This window comes from Trifolium pratense, linkage group LG5, assembly GCF_020283565.1.
Source record: "Trifolium pratense cultivar HEN17-A07 linkage group LG5, ARS_RC_1.1, whole genome shotgun sequence".
Classification (NCBI taxonomy): domain Eukaryota; kingdom Viridiplantae; phylum Streptophyta; class Magnoliopsida; order Fabales; family Fabaceae; genus Trifolium; species Trifolium pratense.
Genome location: NC_060063.1, coordinates 20,621,846 through 20,638,719, shown reverse-complemented (window position 1 = coordinate 20,638,719; position 16,874 = coordinate 20,621,846).

Genomic DNA, 16,874 nt, shown 5'->3' with positions numbered 1-16,874 from the left:
TCCTAATTGAAATGATAGCAATGTGTGTAACACCCAAACCCATTATTGTAGTGATTCTACCTTTATTAACTCTTTTTCAGAAATACCCAACGGAAAAATTGAAAGTTATTTATAAACATTGGTTCTAGTGGCGGAGCCCTTGTCGATAAGACACCCGCTGCAGCGAAGGCTCTCATTGAGAACATGTCTCTCAACTCCCAACAATTCACCACTAGAAGCAATTATGTGGTTCTGACAAAAGGAGTGAATGAAATTCAAGCCTCCCCTCCCAACAAGGCTATAGAAATCAGACTTGACGAGCTTACCTCTCTAGTGAAGCAGTTGGCATTAGGAAAGACCCAGACTGTAGGAAGAGTGTGTGGCATTTGCACCTCCCCTGAGCACCCGACAGATATTTGTCCCATCCTACAAGATGAATCCGTAACTGAGTTGCCTCAAGCATACACAGCAAATTTGTACAATCAAGGCAACAACCAAAATAGATACAATGCTCCTGACCTTTCCACTAATAGATATCATCCCAACTGGAGAAACCATCCAACCCTGCAGTATGGGAATCCACCCGCACAACAAAAGTTACAGTCACCCCTTCCCCAATCTGCTCAAAACATGCCACTACCAGTAGTGGCTACTTCTGGATCATCACTAGAGGACATCGTCAAGCAATTGGCCGCGCAAATACAGACAACAAATGCATCCATGAACGATCTGAAAACACAGGTCGGACAACTAGTGACTACTATGAACCAAATGCAAACTCAGAGCTCCAGGAACCTCCCTGACCAAACCGTACCTAACTCGAATGTTAGTGCAATCACTCTTAGGTCTGGCAAGTGTAGGCAACAGTGGAGAAAAAAATGATAAAAATAATAAAAATCAGTCAACTCCTACACCTGCACCCACACCTACCCCTGAACTTGATGAAGATGAGGAGCAGTCCATACCACTTCCCTTCCCTCAAAGAGCTGTCAAAAGCAAAAGGGAGCACCAGTTAGACATGGATATGGAGATCTTGGATGTTTTTAAGAAAGTTGAAGTAAACATCCCTCTCATTGAGGGTATCAAACAAATCTCGAAATATGCCAAATTCCTCAAGGAGATGTGCACAAACAAGAGGAAACTAAAAGGGAACTCGAGAGTTAATATGAGTAGGAATGTCTCTGCAATCATGCATCAGACAGACTTGCCCGAGAAATGTGAAGATCTTGGAGTCTTTACTGTCCCTTGTACCATAGGCACTACCGAATTCGGAAGTTGCATGTTGGACTTAGGCTCCTCCATAAATGTTATGCCTACATATATATATATATATATATATATATATATATATATTTATATATATAACTCTCTTTCCCTTGGTCCCTTGCAGCCTACAGGTCTTGTCATTCAGCTTGCAAATAGGAGCATCACCCGCCCTAAGGGTATTATCGAGGATGTGCTTGTTAAAGTTAATGATCTAATCTTTCCTGCAGATTTCTACATCCTCGACATGGAAAGAGAAACAAGTTCAAGTAAAGGAACCCTCATTCTAGGAAGGCCATTCATGAGGACCGCTAGAGCTAAAATTGATGCTTATGCAGGGACACTTTCAATGGCGTTTGGGAATCGTGTTATCTGCTTCAACTTATTTGATTCTATGAAACACCCGCATGAAGAACACTATGTCTTTGCATTAGATCTATTTGATGGGTTGATAGATGATGAGTGCGCTGATGAGTTTATTAATGATTTTCCATCTATTGCTGGTTTTGATGACACTTTCACTTGTCAGGACTGCACTAATATTGAAATTTGTTCTGTGTGTGCTAAACTTAATGACAATCATGTTGCTACTAATAGCACTGACTCTATTAACACAGACACTGACACTTCTAACACAATCACTGTTGCAAACATTGACATTCTTGGTGGCTCCTCCACGATACCACAAGAGCCCAAAGTTCAATCTGATCTAGATGAATTATATGCTGCTCTTGGAATAGATCAATCTGCTGAAATTTTTTCTTGTGAATGTGGTATTTGTAATGTTTGTCTTGAGATCAATTGTAACATCCCGGATTTTCATCCAAGATATTTGTTAAAATTTTGCTTAGTTAGAAAATGTGTTGCTATTTTTTTTTTTATCAAATGAAATAGTATAATAAAATCTGAATTGAAATTCACTTAAAATATAAACTTAATTAAAATGAGTAATAGTTAAAAATTTCCAGAGGAAGAAAATACAACAACAAATTATTTATTACATAAAATTCTCAATTTACAAAAACCCAATTTTCCCCGTTCGTACGCGTTTCAAGCATCACGTTCAATCATGGCTTTCTCCTTGAGTACCTAAAATGTTGGTTGTAAGGGTCAATTTCCTAGTCCACATTGAATCATACTCACCACAAGAAAATGTTATAAAATAATAACAAAACACTTCACCTTATCGAAAATATAATTATTAATTTATGATAAAAACTTTTGGGTGATAAGAGTCACATATACAAACATAGGTAGCATCTTATTGTTGAACGACAGTAATAAACACGGCAATATAATTACACAAATTGTACGGCAAAATCAAATGAAATTACGGCAAAATCAAATGAAAAACGAGGAAGCAACGATCACCGCTTTACCATGTAGTAACTATACTTTTTCTTTTCTTCCTTTTTCTTTGCTTTTATTATAATTGTAATAATTATTTACTATTGTATTTTTTTTTCTCCCTTTCTATATGCAATGCAATGTAACTAAGACAACACTATATGAAATACTAATGATCCGGATAATAAATCTCATACCAATGAGAGAACCAGCCACACAGGCTAAAAGTAAACCAGCCACACAGGCTAAAAGTAAAACCAGCCACACAGGCTAAAAGTAAACCAGTCACACAGGCTACCTAAATATACTCTGCTATATACACATCCTATATGATGCATGATACTCCACTTTCTTAGCAAGGCCGATTTCACCGAAACAACAATTAATCACTCTGATTTGTAACTACTTATTTATATATTCCAATTCTTAATTTCAACAAGTAATTGTATAATTAGCAACTACCAAACACAATACACATGGCATGAACTGAAGATTGAGGAAAAATATCAAAAATCTATATTAGAAGCCTCACGCAAATTTTGAGACTCTCACACCATTCTCTTGATTTTCCAAGCCTCACGATCGATAGTTCATTGAAAATATTTAAAGTCTCTCAAGTAACCATATACCATATATTTTCTCCTATATTTCATGTAAGTCTTTCTATACTGTAACGACCCAATTTTCATATTATTAGTTTTCGTGTGTTAAAATATTTTATTTAACGTGGCATTTTATTTAAGTTAATAACTTGAGTTATTTATCGAGTACTTTAGTTATTAAGCGAGTAGAGTGAGTTAACGTGTTATTGGGCCAAGCCAATTGGGCTTGAGGCCCAATGGGCCTTGTGTGTGTGAGGGGCGCCCATAAGGGCATAGTGAGGAAGAGAATTCATTTTCTCGTGTTCTTGTGTTCTTGAGAGAAGAGAGGAGAGAGCTTGAGGAGCTAGGGCAAGAAGAAGAGCTAGGGATTCAAGAGCTTCGTCGTGTTTTCTTCGAATCCAGGTAAGAGAGTAGATTTCATATTCGTGGGTGACTCGAGGAAGGGGAGAATGTCGATTTCTCCTCACCCGAACTTCCTCCACCCCATTTTCGTTCTAGTTTGGATGGATTTTCTTAATGGAAATCGATTCTAAGGTTCATAACATGTTTAACATGCTCTTATCATGATGTATGAACGAATCTAATGGTTAAAAACGAGATTTATAAAGGATTAAACTCAAGAACATTGTGTTCTTGAGTGTTTTGAGCAAAAGTGTTCAATCTTTACTTTTTCGATGTTTATGATGTAGATCTGAGAAATGAACTGTCCTTTTGTGTTTAGATATGCTTGTTGCACATGAATATAAACTTATTTGGGGTTTATAACATGAAAAATGGGATTTTTAGGTGAATTGGTGTGGAAAACGCAGGTTTTGAACTGTCCTGACAGGAGGCGCTCGCTAGGCCCTCGCTCAGCGAACGTGTGGCGAATAGCTCGCCACAGCTCACTGCAACTCGCCATGAGCTGGTGACCCACTGGTGTGGTTCGCTGTGTCTCGCTGAGCCTTCGCTCAGCGAAGGCCTCTATGACAGCAACTTTTTGATAATTGTCTTAAGTGCAATTAGGCACTTGTAACATGGATTTAAGGTATCCTAACATGCAATTAAGTGTTTGTAACCATGATTGATTGCTTGTTGATGAATAATGAATTGTTGTTGATTATGATTATGATTATGATGATGTTTATTTAAATGTCAAAGAAGTATATTAAGGTGTTAATCAACTTAATAAAGAAGGATATTAGGATTATGTTATTCTAATAAAGAAGTATATCGAATTATGTTATTCGATAAAGACAGATATTAAGGTATTGATTATCTTAATAAAGACGGACGTTGGATAGTGTTCCACGTTATTGTTGATGGGCTATATGCCATAATTGTTGATGGATATATTCATGAGTTTTGAGTGCATGCATCATGAATATTTAGGGATATTGGCTTGTCCAATAAAGAAGGATATCGAACTATATTTGTTTGATAAAGACGGATATCAGAGGTGAAATACTCTGATAAAGACGATGGTACCACATGCATTAGAGGTGTCTAGAGGACATAACATGAATGTGAAGCATTAGATTGCATTAGGGATTATGTGTGCATTTTATGATAAATGATGTTTGACACATACTTGGTAAATGTTGATTGTTAATCCGTATGTGAGGAGCAGATTCCGTCATGACTATAAAATGAACAACGCAGGGTCCGTCATGACCATAATCTGAACAATGTATTTGTTGATGTTTTGGTATTGTTCGAGACGACGTGAAACTATATGTTTGGTGTATTTTGTGGATGATTGATTACGTGATAAATGAAGTATATGCATGAATGATGGTGATGTATATGTATAATGTATGATTATGCATGTTTTTATGAAGGAGTGTTTAAGTACCATTTACTTACACTTATATTTTGAGTATGTTGTCTAACTCTCTTTTATGTGTTATGTGCTGGATCGTTGGGTGTCCAGATTTTACAGGATTTTGTGGTATTCGATGTCGAGTCGTCGGTGAAGCTCCGCTCTGATTGTGACACGGAAAAAGGGGTTTTATATTGTATATAGAGTCTCCTTATCTAGGTTGTTTTGTATAATCAATAAATATATATATTACTTGATTTAAGATTTGTATAAACACTGTTTTTACTAATTAATTACATTAGTATTATTTTGATTGAAGAGTGTAATGCTCGAACCATGACTTTTAATAATAACAAACTTTGATTTTCCGCCGCGTATTTTGAAAAAGATTTTACTAAAGGTAGAAATATATAAATAATGGGTTTGGGTGTTACATATACATCCTTTTGTATTTTAATCCTTGTTTCACTTTGTGAATCCTTGTTTCCTTGGATTGTCTCCGTTAACCTTCGGATCGTCGAATCGAACTTTGGAGCGTGAGATATCGTATATGCACTGTAGCTGCGAATTTAAGATAGTATAATGATTTGAAGAAAGCCCTTGAAGTATAAGAGCTTTTTCCCCATACATTCATGCTATATAGGGATTTGTTGTGGAATGATAGTAAAGCCTTTGTCGCTTAAAATGAACCCAAAGGAATCGACTTATAAAAAGAAACAATAATAATAAATAGATAATACTTGTTATGTGCAATAAATACGTCGTGTTGTTATGCTTGGATTCAATTGTAACGACCCAATTTTCAAATTATTAGTTTTTGTGTTTTAAAATATTTTATTGACGTGACATTTTAAATAAGTTATTAACTTGAGTTATTTATCGAGTACTTAGTTATTAAGCGATAGTGTGAGTGTTAACGCAAATTCGGCCAAGATAATGGGCTTGAGGCCCAATGGGCCTTGTGAGCATAGTGGGGGGTGCCCATTTGGTCAAGAAAGGAAAGAGAAATATCATTATTTCTCTTTTGTTCTTGAAGTTAGAGAGAAGGGAGAGCTCAAGAGAAGCTAGGGCAAGGGAAAGGAAGGGATTCAAGATCAATCTTTGTGTTTTCTTCGAATTCAGGTATGAGAGTAGATTTCATAATCGTGGGTGACTCGAGGAAGGGGAGAATGTGAATTTCTCCTCACCAGAACTTCCTCCACCCCATTTTCGTTTTAGCTTGAATGGATTTTTCTTAATGGAAATCGATTCTAAGGTTCATAACATGCTTAATATGCTTTTAACATGATGTATGGCCGAATTTAATAATTAAAAACGAAGTTTATGAATGATTAAACTCAAGAACTTTGTGTTCTTGAGAGTTTTGAGAAAAAGTGTTCAATCCTTACTTTTTCGATGTTTATGATGTGGATCTATGAAATGAACTGTCCTTTTGTGTTTATACATGTTTGTTATACTTGAATACAAACTCATTTGGGATTTATAACATGAAAAATGAGATTTTTGGGGGATTTGGAGTGAAAAACGCCGGTTTTGAGCTTTCCTGACAGGAGGCCTTCGCTCAGCGAACTAGTGGCGAATAGCTCGCCACAGCTCGCTACAGCTCGCCACGAGCAGATGTCCCACTGGTGTGGTTCGCTATGGCTCGCCAAGCCTTCGCTCAGCGAACAGCTCGCTACTGCACGCCACTGCTCGCCATGAGTCAGTGACTTCCTGATGTCGTTCGCTACGGTTCTCTACGGTTCGCTACGGTTCTCTTAGCGAACAGTACTGAGACTGCAACTTTTGTTCATGTTTGTAAGTGTAATTAGACACTTGTAATATGGTTTAATGGTATTCTTACATGATTGTTGATGCTTGTTGATGCTTATAATGTTCATTGCTAATCGTTAATGATTGTTAATCATGTATGAAGTTATAAATGAAGAATATTAAGGTTTTGTTAATCTTAATGATGAAGTATGTTGGATAGTGTTCCACATAGTAAATGAAGAGCTTTATGCTAAATAATTGTGAGTGAATTCATGAAAAACATATACATGCATTCATGAATTAAATAGGATATTGGATATTCCAATAAAGAAGTATATCAGATTATATTTATCCGATAAAGAAGGATATTAGAGGTGAGATACTCTAATAAAGAAGATGGTACCACATGCATTATAAATGTCTAGGGTGACATTCATGAAGTTGAAGCATTAGAGTTGCATTAGGTTATGTGTACATTTATGTGATAAGTGATATGTGAGACATGTTTGGCTAATTGTGATAATTGATAATTGATGTTTTAGTATTCGATTATATGTGTTTAATAACTTATAATGGAATGATAGATATTGATGTATATGTGTAATTGTGATTTATGCATGTATTATGAAGGAGTGTTTAAGTACCATATTACTTACACTTATATTTTGATTATGTGATCTAACTCTCATGCTTTGTGTTATGTGCTGGACCGTTGGGGGTTCAGATTCTCAGGTTGAGGATCTGGCTCAGAGTTAGGTGTTGCTTGTGCTTAGTGTAGCACACTTTTGGTGAGGAGTTTAGTTTAGACTACTCCTTTAGATATATTTGTATATCTTTTTGATGGGTTGTATAGAATTGCTCTGATTAGGTGTTTATCGTGTCGGGTTATTCGCTTGAATTGTATTAAGCCCGTGATGGCATATTTGACCTTGCTAATCCTTTCTTTTGTTGTAAACATAATATCCTTGTTGTTGATATGGCCTAGAGCCTAGGGATATTGTGTGAACAATTATGGTTATTGTATGATATGCACAATGAACTATATTTGCTTTTAATTTCCGCTGTGCTAGCATGACATGTTCTGCTGTGGTTTTGTATTATAATCGTGACGCCTAAATTTCTTAAGTGTTTTATTTATTTATATTCAATAAATTCGCGTTAAGGGTTTTGGGTGTTACATCAATTATGATCAAATGCTCTTTGTGTTGTTCTACATGTTTTGGACTTAAGTTTTGTGTGGGTTTCTTCATTGTATTATTTACATATAAATTCACCATTTGATATAAGAATAGTATGCTGTTGATAGACAAATTGCAAGTATACAATTGTTGTCAAGTAGTAGTTAAAAGATATCGTTCCACTCGGGGATTGCGTTAAATTCGTATCACGGAAAATGTATTTAAAATTGTATTTTTGAACATTTAATTTGGGGAAATTAAGAGGATTCTTTCGAGTCTTTGTTTCAGAGTTTTTCAAACGATTGGAAGTTCGTCGGATCAATTATTTCGCATGCAACACGTGACTTCGTACACAATTGAATCGATTAAATTTACTCAAGATAGAATCACCACTAATTGGATTCAATCTCTTGCAATCCAATTCTCTCAATCAATCACTAATCCCTAACCTCTTTGGTGATTGGTGATTAATTGAGGGTTTCAACACAAGATTCAATAATCATAATCAATTAATGCCTAATCTCTTAAACACAATCAATTACAAAAACATTCCTAGATCAACAATCAATTTCCATTCTCATAGTAAATCAATTATACAAAATCAACACGTAATTAGCTAGAAAACATGAAGCATTACACTTAAGGAAGTTTGATAGAGTGAATCTAAATGATTACAACTGTTACAAGGTTACATGAGTACAGCTACATAATCCTCACCTATGAACTTCCAACCTTGATGCTTAATGTGCCATTCTTCTCTTGCACATCATCATCTTCATGCTTGATCCTTGCATCATCTCTTCGTTCTTCAGCTGGAAAATGTGGAGAGAATTACGAGATCGCGCCAAAAATGTCAATCTGGATCCAAAAAAATCGAACCTCTGCACTGGAAGCTCTGTTTCCTTTTATAATTTCATCAACCTGCGTTATGCGCAGGCCCTCGCGCCCTGGCACAAAGAGGCAGTTACACCCGCGCAGTGGCACAGGCCTCTAGCTCCATGGCGCAGCTTCCAGATCAAGAACCTTTTCCCAGACATCCATCTTGCACCATGCGCAGCTTCTCTGCGCCATGGCGCAGCTCACAGAGCCCAAGTCTTCCTTTTCAAGCTTTGATTGCGCCATGGCGCAGAACCCAGAGAGCAATTCTTCCATTTCAAACTTAATTGCGCCATGTGCAGCTCTAGTGGCGCCATGGCGCAGGATACAGAGAAGACTCATCAAAATTCCTTTCCAATTGCGCCATGCGCAATACTCCTGCGCCATGGCGCAGCTCAAAATTCAAATTTCCTCTATTTTTCTTACGCAGCACTCTACCATCGATTCGGCTCATATTTCACTCATTGTGACCAACTTCCTTTCATTATTACCTATGAATTGCCTTAAATATGCTCAGATAACATGTAATGATGAGGCTTCATCACAACCCCAAACTTGAGTTGTTGCTTGTCCTCAAGGAACTTTGTTTAATAAACGCCCTAAAGTGGATCTTTGTTGCTATCCTCCTTAAACACTCGAATCATACATACCCGAGACTTACCTGGCTGCTTCAATGATCCATTCAGAAGCAATGCTCATTGCCTCAATTCCCTCAAGACGATTTCAAAACGATTCACACTTTTGGCCAAGCTCAACAATTTCATCACACTTCTCACTTTCACTCTTGTTTATGGGTTACTTCACTCAAATCAACACCAACTAGCACGTCAACAATGGATTTGCAAGAATTCTCAAAATTCGATCAATTACCTTGTGCACACACATTAGAGGACTTCAAGGGTTGTAATGTGGCTAGGTTAGGGGGTGGATGGTGACATTTTGGATAGGTGAGTAGAAAAACTTGGAGTTAGATTCACATTAAGTCAAAGAAAAACATTTTTAAACCCACACCCCTTTTCTTGTAATTCATGCTAGAGAACTTAATTGACTAATTGCTTTTCAAAACATGTTTTCAAGGGGATCACTACCTTTTTGTTTTCTTCTTTTCTTTTCATATAGCATCATTTCTATTTCCATAACTATACTCTTTTTCTAGTGATCCCTTGAAACTTTGTTGATTCTCTTGTTTTTTCAACACAAATATTTTTTCAAAGCATGACTTATGAAAAGTTCTCTAGTCTCTTCACCCCAAACTTTTTACTTGCTAATTCCAAAGAGCAACCCCAAACTTAGTGGTGAGCATTGTGCTCTAACCACCAAGTAGGTGTCCAACCTCTTAGAAAGTCATTCCTTTTTTTTTTTTTAAATATTTACTTTTCAAAGGGTTTCAAAACAACATTTTTCTTTCGGCTCAAATTTGGTTAAGCAACGGTTATAATGTATAAAGGGTGGCTCTATTTGGCTCGAGGTACCAAAGAAATTTTGTCTCGTGTGTGCATCAAGATTATCAACCAAATAACAAGAACTAAATCAAATCCTAGAGACAAATGCATAGAGGTGGAATCACACAACACAAAGAGTAAAAGTGTTTGGCTCAATACCTCATGGTTTTAGGTCGAATCGTCGAGCTAGCCAAAGTGTGAACCATTTTTCCATGTCCTTTGATCACAAGAGTGCAACAAGACATTGCACTGCAAACTTCACAAATCACATACGAGGATAGAATCAGATAATTGATACTCATGTAAAGAAAGAAGATAGGAACTATCCGCAACATGGCATAAACTAAATAATATTCGAAATGAACAATCACACAATAAAATTCAGGGGTACAGTCTGTAACGCCCAAACCCCTTAACGTAAATTTATTGAATATAAATAAATAAAACACTTAAGAAAATTTAGGCGTCACATGTTATAATACAAAATCACGGCATAATTAAAATCATGCTAGCACAGCGGAGATTAAAACGATATTTATCATAATGTATATCATACAATAGTCATAATTGTTCACACAATATCCCTAGGCTCTAGGCCATATCAACAAAGGATATTATGTTTACAACAAAAGAGTAAGGATTAGCAAGGTCAAATATGCCATCACGGGCTTAATACAATTTAATTCGAATAACCCGACACGGTAAAACCTAATCAGAGAAATTCTATACAACCCAATCAAAAAGATATACAAAATATATCTAAGGAGTAGTCAAAGCTAAACTCCTCACCAAAAAAGCGCACTACCACGAGCACGAGCAACCCTCTAACTCTGATTGGGATCCTCAACCTGAGAATCTGAACCCCCAACGGTCCAGCACATAACACAAAGCATGAGAGTTAGATCACATAATCAAAATATAAGTGTAAGTAAAACGGTACTTAAACACTTCTCAATATTCATGCATATATCATACATCTATATATATATTCATCAACATCTATCATTCCATTATAAGTACATAAACACATATAATCGAATACTCACACAATCACTTATCAATTATCAAATACCACAATTAGCCAAACATGTGTCACATATCATTTATCATAAAATGCACACATAGCCTAATGCGTCTCTAATGCTTCAACTTCATGAATGTCACCCTAGACATTTCTAATGCATGTGGTACCATCTTCTTTATTAGAGTATCTCACCTCTAATATCCTTCTTTATCGGATAAATATAATCCGATATACTTCTTTATTGGAATATCCAATATCCTATTTAATTCATGAATTCATGTATATGTTTTTCATGAATTCACTCACAAATATATAGCATAAAGCTCTTCATTTACTATGTGGAACACTATCCAACATACTTCATCATTAAGATTTAACAAAAGCTTAATATCCTTCATTTATACTTCATACACGATTTAACAATCATTTAATGATTAACAATGAGCATTATAAGCATCAACATGCATCAACAATCATCAACAATACAATTAATCAATGTTATAAACCTTTAATTGCACTTAGAAACATCAACAAAATAAGTTCTAGTCTGTCATGGTGGCTGAGTGAAAGAAAGCCAGAGAAAGCTAGCAGGAACCCGGGGCTTCCTGGCTTCAGCCAGTGAAAGCCAGAGAAAGCTAGCAGCAACCCGGGGCTTCCTGGCTTCAGCCAGTGAAAGCCAGAGAAAGCTAGGCCTCGCTGCAAGGCTGGCCCAGCCAGTATGCCAGCCACAGGAGCTCTGTTTTCGGGTTTGAGCATAAATCCACCCAAAAATCCCATTTTTGATGTTCCAAATCCCAAATAAGTTTGTTTTCACGCATATAACATGTATATAAACATAAAAGGGCAGTTCACATCACCGATCTACATCATAAACATCGAAAAAGTAAGGATTGAACACTTTTTCATCAAAACTCTCAAGAACACAAAGTTCTTGAGTTTAATCTTTCATAAAACTCGTTTTTAACCATTATTTTCGTTCATTAATCATGTTAAAAGCATGTTAAGCATATTAAGAACCTTAGGAACGATTTCCATCAAGAAAATCCGTTCTAAGCTAAAACGAAAATGGGGTGGAGGATGTTCGGGTGAGGAGAAATCGACATTCTCCCCTTCCTCGGGTCACCCACGATTATGGAACCTACCTTCATACCTGGATTCGAAGAAAAATCGATGAAAGATCATGAATCTCTCCCTTTTCCTCTTGCCCTAGCTCCTCAAGCTCTCTTCCTTCCCTTAAGAACTTACAAGAACAAAGAGAAATGAACTTCTCTTTCTATTCCTTGCCCCTAATGGGCGCCCCTCACACACACTCAAGGCCCATTGGGCCTCAAGCCCAATTGGCTTGGCCCAATAACACGTTAACTCACTCTACTCGCTTAATAACTAAAGTACTCGATAAATAACTCAAGTTATTAACTTAATTAAAATGCCACGTTAAATAAAATATTTTAACACACGAAAACTAATAATTTGAAAATTGGGTCGTTACACAGTCATACAAGCATACTTAAAACAAATTATTACAAACTAAGAATTGAAATAACAAAGTTCAACAGCTCAAGCATAAAGAGGTAGCGGATAAAAAAGGGAGTAGAAGAGATAACCAAGCTCAAATGTCAGCTTGGGAACCACCATCAGCTGGAGGATCGCTGCCCATGTAGCCCGGGAAGGAGGAGGAAACATTAGGATTGCAATGATTTGGATATAGAAAATGCCCAGCTGTATATTTATATAGAAAATGATACCTCTTTGAAAATAAAATTGCAATGATTTGGAAGAGGTATAATAATAAAAAGGTGTCATACTATTCAGAATTTTCAAATGGAAACATAGGTAAATCGATTTCCCTTGATAGGTAAATCGATGTTCCTTCCCTTTTTAACGTTAAAAAATTTTGCAAAATTGAACAGGGTAAATCGATTTCCCTGACAGCTAAATCGATTTGCCTGTTAAAAATTCAGCAATAGGGTGTTGGTAAATCAATTTCCCTGTCAAGGTAAATCGATATACCTGCTTGAAAACTTGAAAAATTTCTAAGTTAAAAACCTTTTTGGATGGGAATCATGCAAGATTATTATAGTAACTTTAGAAAGGTTTAGATGAAAGTTTGTGAGCACCTAAAGCTTATAACAATGATTTGCATATTGTACCTAAGATTATTCCCCATAACTTGATCAACATCTTCATTTGATAATTTGATTTTCTTCAACCTTGAGCATTTGAACGTAATCAATATTTTTCTTCTTTTCACATATTTGTATTCATCAAAATAACTTTAATCTAGAAGCTTGTCTTCACATTCTCCCCCTTTTTGATGATGACAAATGCATACTTGATGTTTGTGAGTTTTCCGAAATACCCCCCCTAGGAAGAATGTCTCCCCCTTAATCCATGACTTGTTCTTAAGTTTGAAAATTCTTGATGAACCTAGATAACATGGAGACAAGGAAAACACACATACATATACATCCTTCTCCCCCTTTTGACATTATCAAAAAGAAGGGAAAGATGGGTAGAAATAGAAGAAAATCTAATAATAAAATAATAAAAGTATACAAACATAATAATCTAGAGAACATAAATCAAACATATGAAATTTAAGCATAAAACTTCTAATCATGCAAGATAGAGACGACAACTATCATAAGGTTAGACTAGTACAGGTTAGAAGTGCAAAACATCCAGCATATGAAAAACATAAATTGAAACTGACAAACTACCATATTGACAACATTATAAACGAGTTTAAAACATAATCAGATTATCAGTCTTGGTTTATGTGTTATGCCCTTCTGTGTCAAAGCCATGAGTCATTGTTGTTTACCATGAAACATTTTACTTTCAAAGATGGATCAACTAAGGAAAACATGAAAATATTATTAATTCTTTTACCTATGAGGTTTACCTCATGATTGGCTTCATCTTTAATCAAGCAAGCATTCATCCTTAGTGAACTTGATTTTGAAGCTTTTGTCACAAAGTTGGCTTATTCTTAGAAGATTGTACTTTAGACCTTCAACATAAAGAACATCTTCAATGGATGTGAAAGGTGGTGCTCCAACTTTGCATATGCCAAGAATTTTTCCTTTGTGGTTATCTCCATAAGTGACATAACCCTTGGCTTTTAACACTATATTTGAAAATTGTTTATTCAAAAAAGATTTGAAAATTTGTGTATATCTCCCGTCATATGCTTGGACCAACCACTATAAAAATTCAAGATACCATAGATTTGTAGTGGTCTTCAATCAAACCTACAAAACAAATTAAGTTTTGCTAGGTACCCAAATTGCTTTGGGTCCTTCATAAATAGTTCCTTTCTTTATCCACACATAATGCCGACTTGGTACACTAAAGTTTCTTACATAGCAAGCATTAGGTTTATTCACTTTCTCTTTGGTGGATTGGTAAATATCCTTAACAAAGATTGTTTTATTTGGTTTGTCAAACACTAGTACAAAAAGGGATTTTAACTACTGGTAAAAATGACTTTTCACGTCGGTCGGTGACTCGTCGTAAACACCATCGTTGTTGTATGTCTGGGAATTCCATGTCGGTTCGGTGAATAACCGTAGTGGTATCCTGGTTTTTCAATTAATTTTTATTAAAAATAATGGGGATTCCATGTCGGTTTTTCTTATGCCCCGAAGTGAAAAGTGGGGATTTCACGTCTGTTGTTTATTAAAACCGACGTGGAATCTATTACTTTTAAATTTTTTTTTTTGCTGCTATTCTATTACATGAAGGGGCTGACATTAGTCAGTATATATCCATGAAAATCAAGACACTCTAAACAGAGCGTCTACCGACAAGAGAGACATATAAACATCTTTCATTAAATTCTTTTCACTTTGTATCATATATACAAACATCATATTCTTCATGCAAATATGATGAATTGATTAAAGTACATAGATGAATGTATGTATCATAGAAAAACATTTACTCTATATAAAGTTCATTTGTGAAACAAAAAATTAACCAAAGGGACACATCTCTATACTGCATGTTGTATGAATTATATTAGGGAATTGGATATTCCAATAAAGAAGGATATCATATTATATTTATCCGATAAAGAAGGATATTAGAAGTGAGATACTCTAATAAAGAAGATGGTACCACATGCATTAGATATGTCTAGGGTGACATAACATGAGTTGTGACATTAGATTGCATTAGGATTATGTGTACATTACGTGATAATTGGTGTGCGACACATATCTGGAACTTGTGATGATTTGTCTATACTTGCTAAATGATGTGTTGATTACAATTATATTGTAATCTATAATTGATTGAAGTGTTAGATGTTTTGTTAACTCTAAATGATACTTCTATGTGTTGATGCCTAATAATCTTATAATTTGAACTAAGATTGAGAATGTATGCTTGTGATGCTTTGTTTTTTTATAAATGATGTTTTGATTACAATTATCTTGTAATCTATTATTGAATGAAGATATTAATGTATATTTTTGTGAGTTAGAATATGCATGATAATAAGGATGAAGTGTGAGTATATTTATCACACTAGTATGTTGATGTTTATGTTATCTAACTCTCCATTTTGTGCATTTGACTGGTTTGGGACCAGACCCACAGGTGATGCGTTTTTAGCTGTTCAAGTGTTGGTGAAGCTCCTCTTTGATTGCGACATGGGAAAAAGCGGTTTTATGTGTATATGAAGTCTACTTATTTAGGTTGTTTTGTATATTTAAAGAGTATAATATTTGATTCAATAATTTGTATAAACATGGTTTTACTAAATTAAATACAATAGTATTATTTTTGTAAAGAAGAGTGTAATACCTAGAACCAATGTTTAAAAATAACTTTCAATTTTTCCGTTGCGTATTTCTGAAAAAGAGTTAATAAAGGTAGAATTACTACAATAATGGGTTTGGGTGTTACACACATTGCTATCATTTCAATTAAGATAATGATCATAAATTTATCATGGTCCATCCATTAGCATTGTAGAACCATATCCTTTTACGAGACAATCTTCTCTTTCTCAATTTGTTCTACATTATCAATTAGTAGATCATCCTAGTAGGCAATAAACATATAATTAGAGACACTATGAAACTCATGTCGACCTCCGTTAAACTTTTTAGAGCTTCTTGATTTCCTGTTTCTCAAGAGAAATCTCTAGCAGGGCGCTTTCCATCTTTTAATAAGTATCAGGATCGGCCCCGAAAATCTGGAAGCCCAACCACAAATGTTAAAAACGAACTCTTAATAAAAAAATGTAAAAACTTTCAAAAAGAATTATCCTTATCTAAATAGTAAATAACATCAATAACATAAAAAAAAAGTCATATTTGTATCGAACATAAATAAAATATCCTTATTCTAATGAAAGACATATTAAAAGATATCACTGACCCACCATTAAAAAAAAAAATCACCGAATATATAGGTTTTGAATTACATATTGAAGGGTTGGGCATGATTACTATCAACCTTTTAGAAAGAAACTATTTTTTCTTTACTAAGAAACTATAAAAACATCGGTTTATGGATGTATTATTGATTAACCTTGTTTAGATTATACTCTTCTTCATTTGTTTCACAAATTTGTTACAAAATCAATTTTGTTAAGTC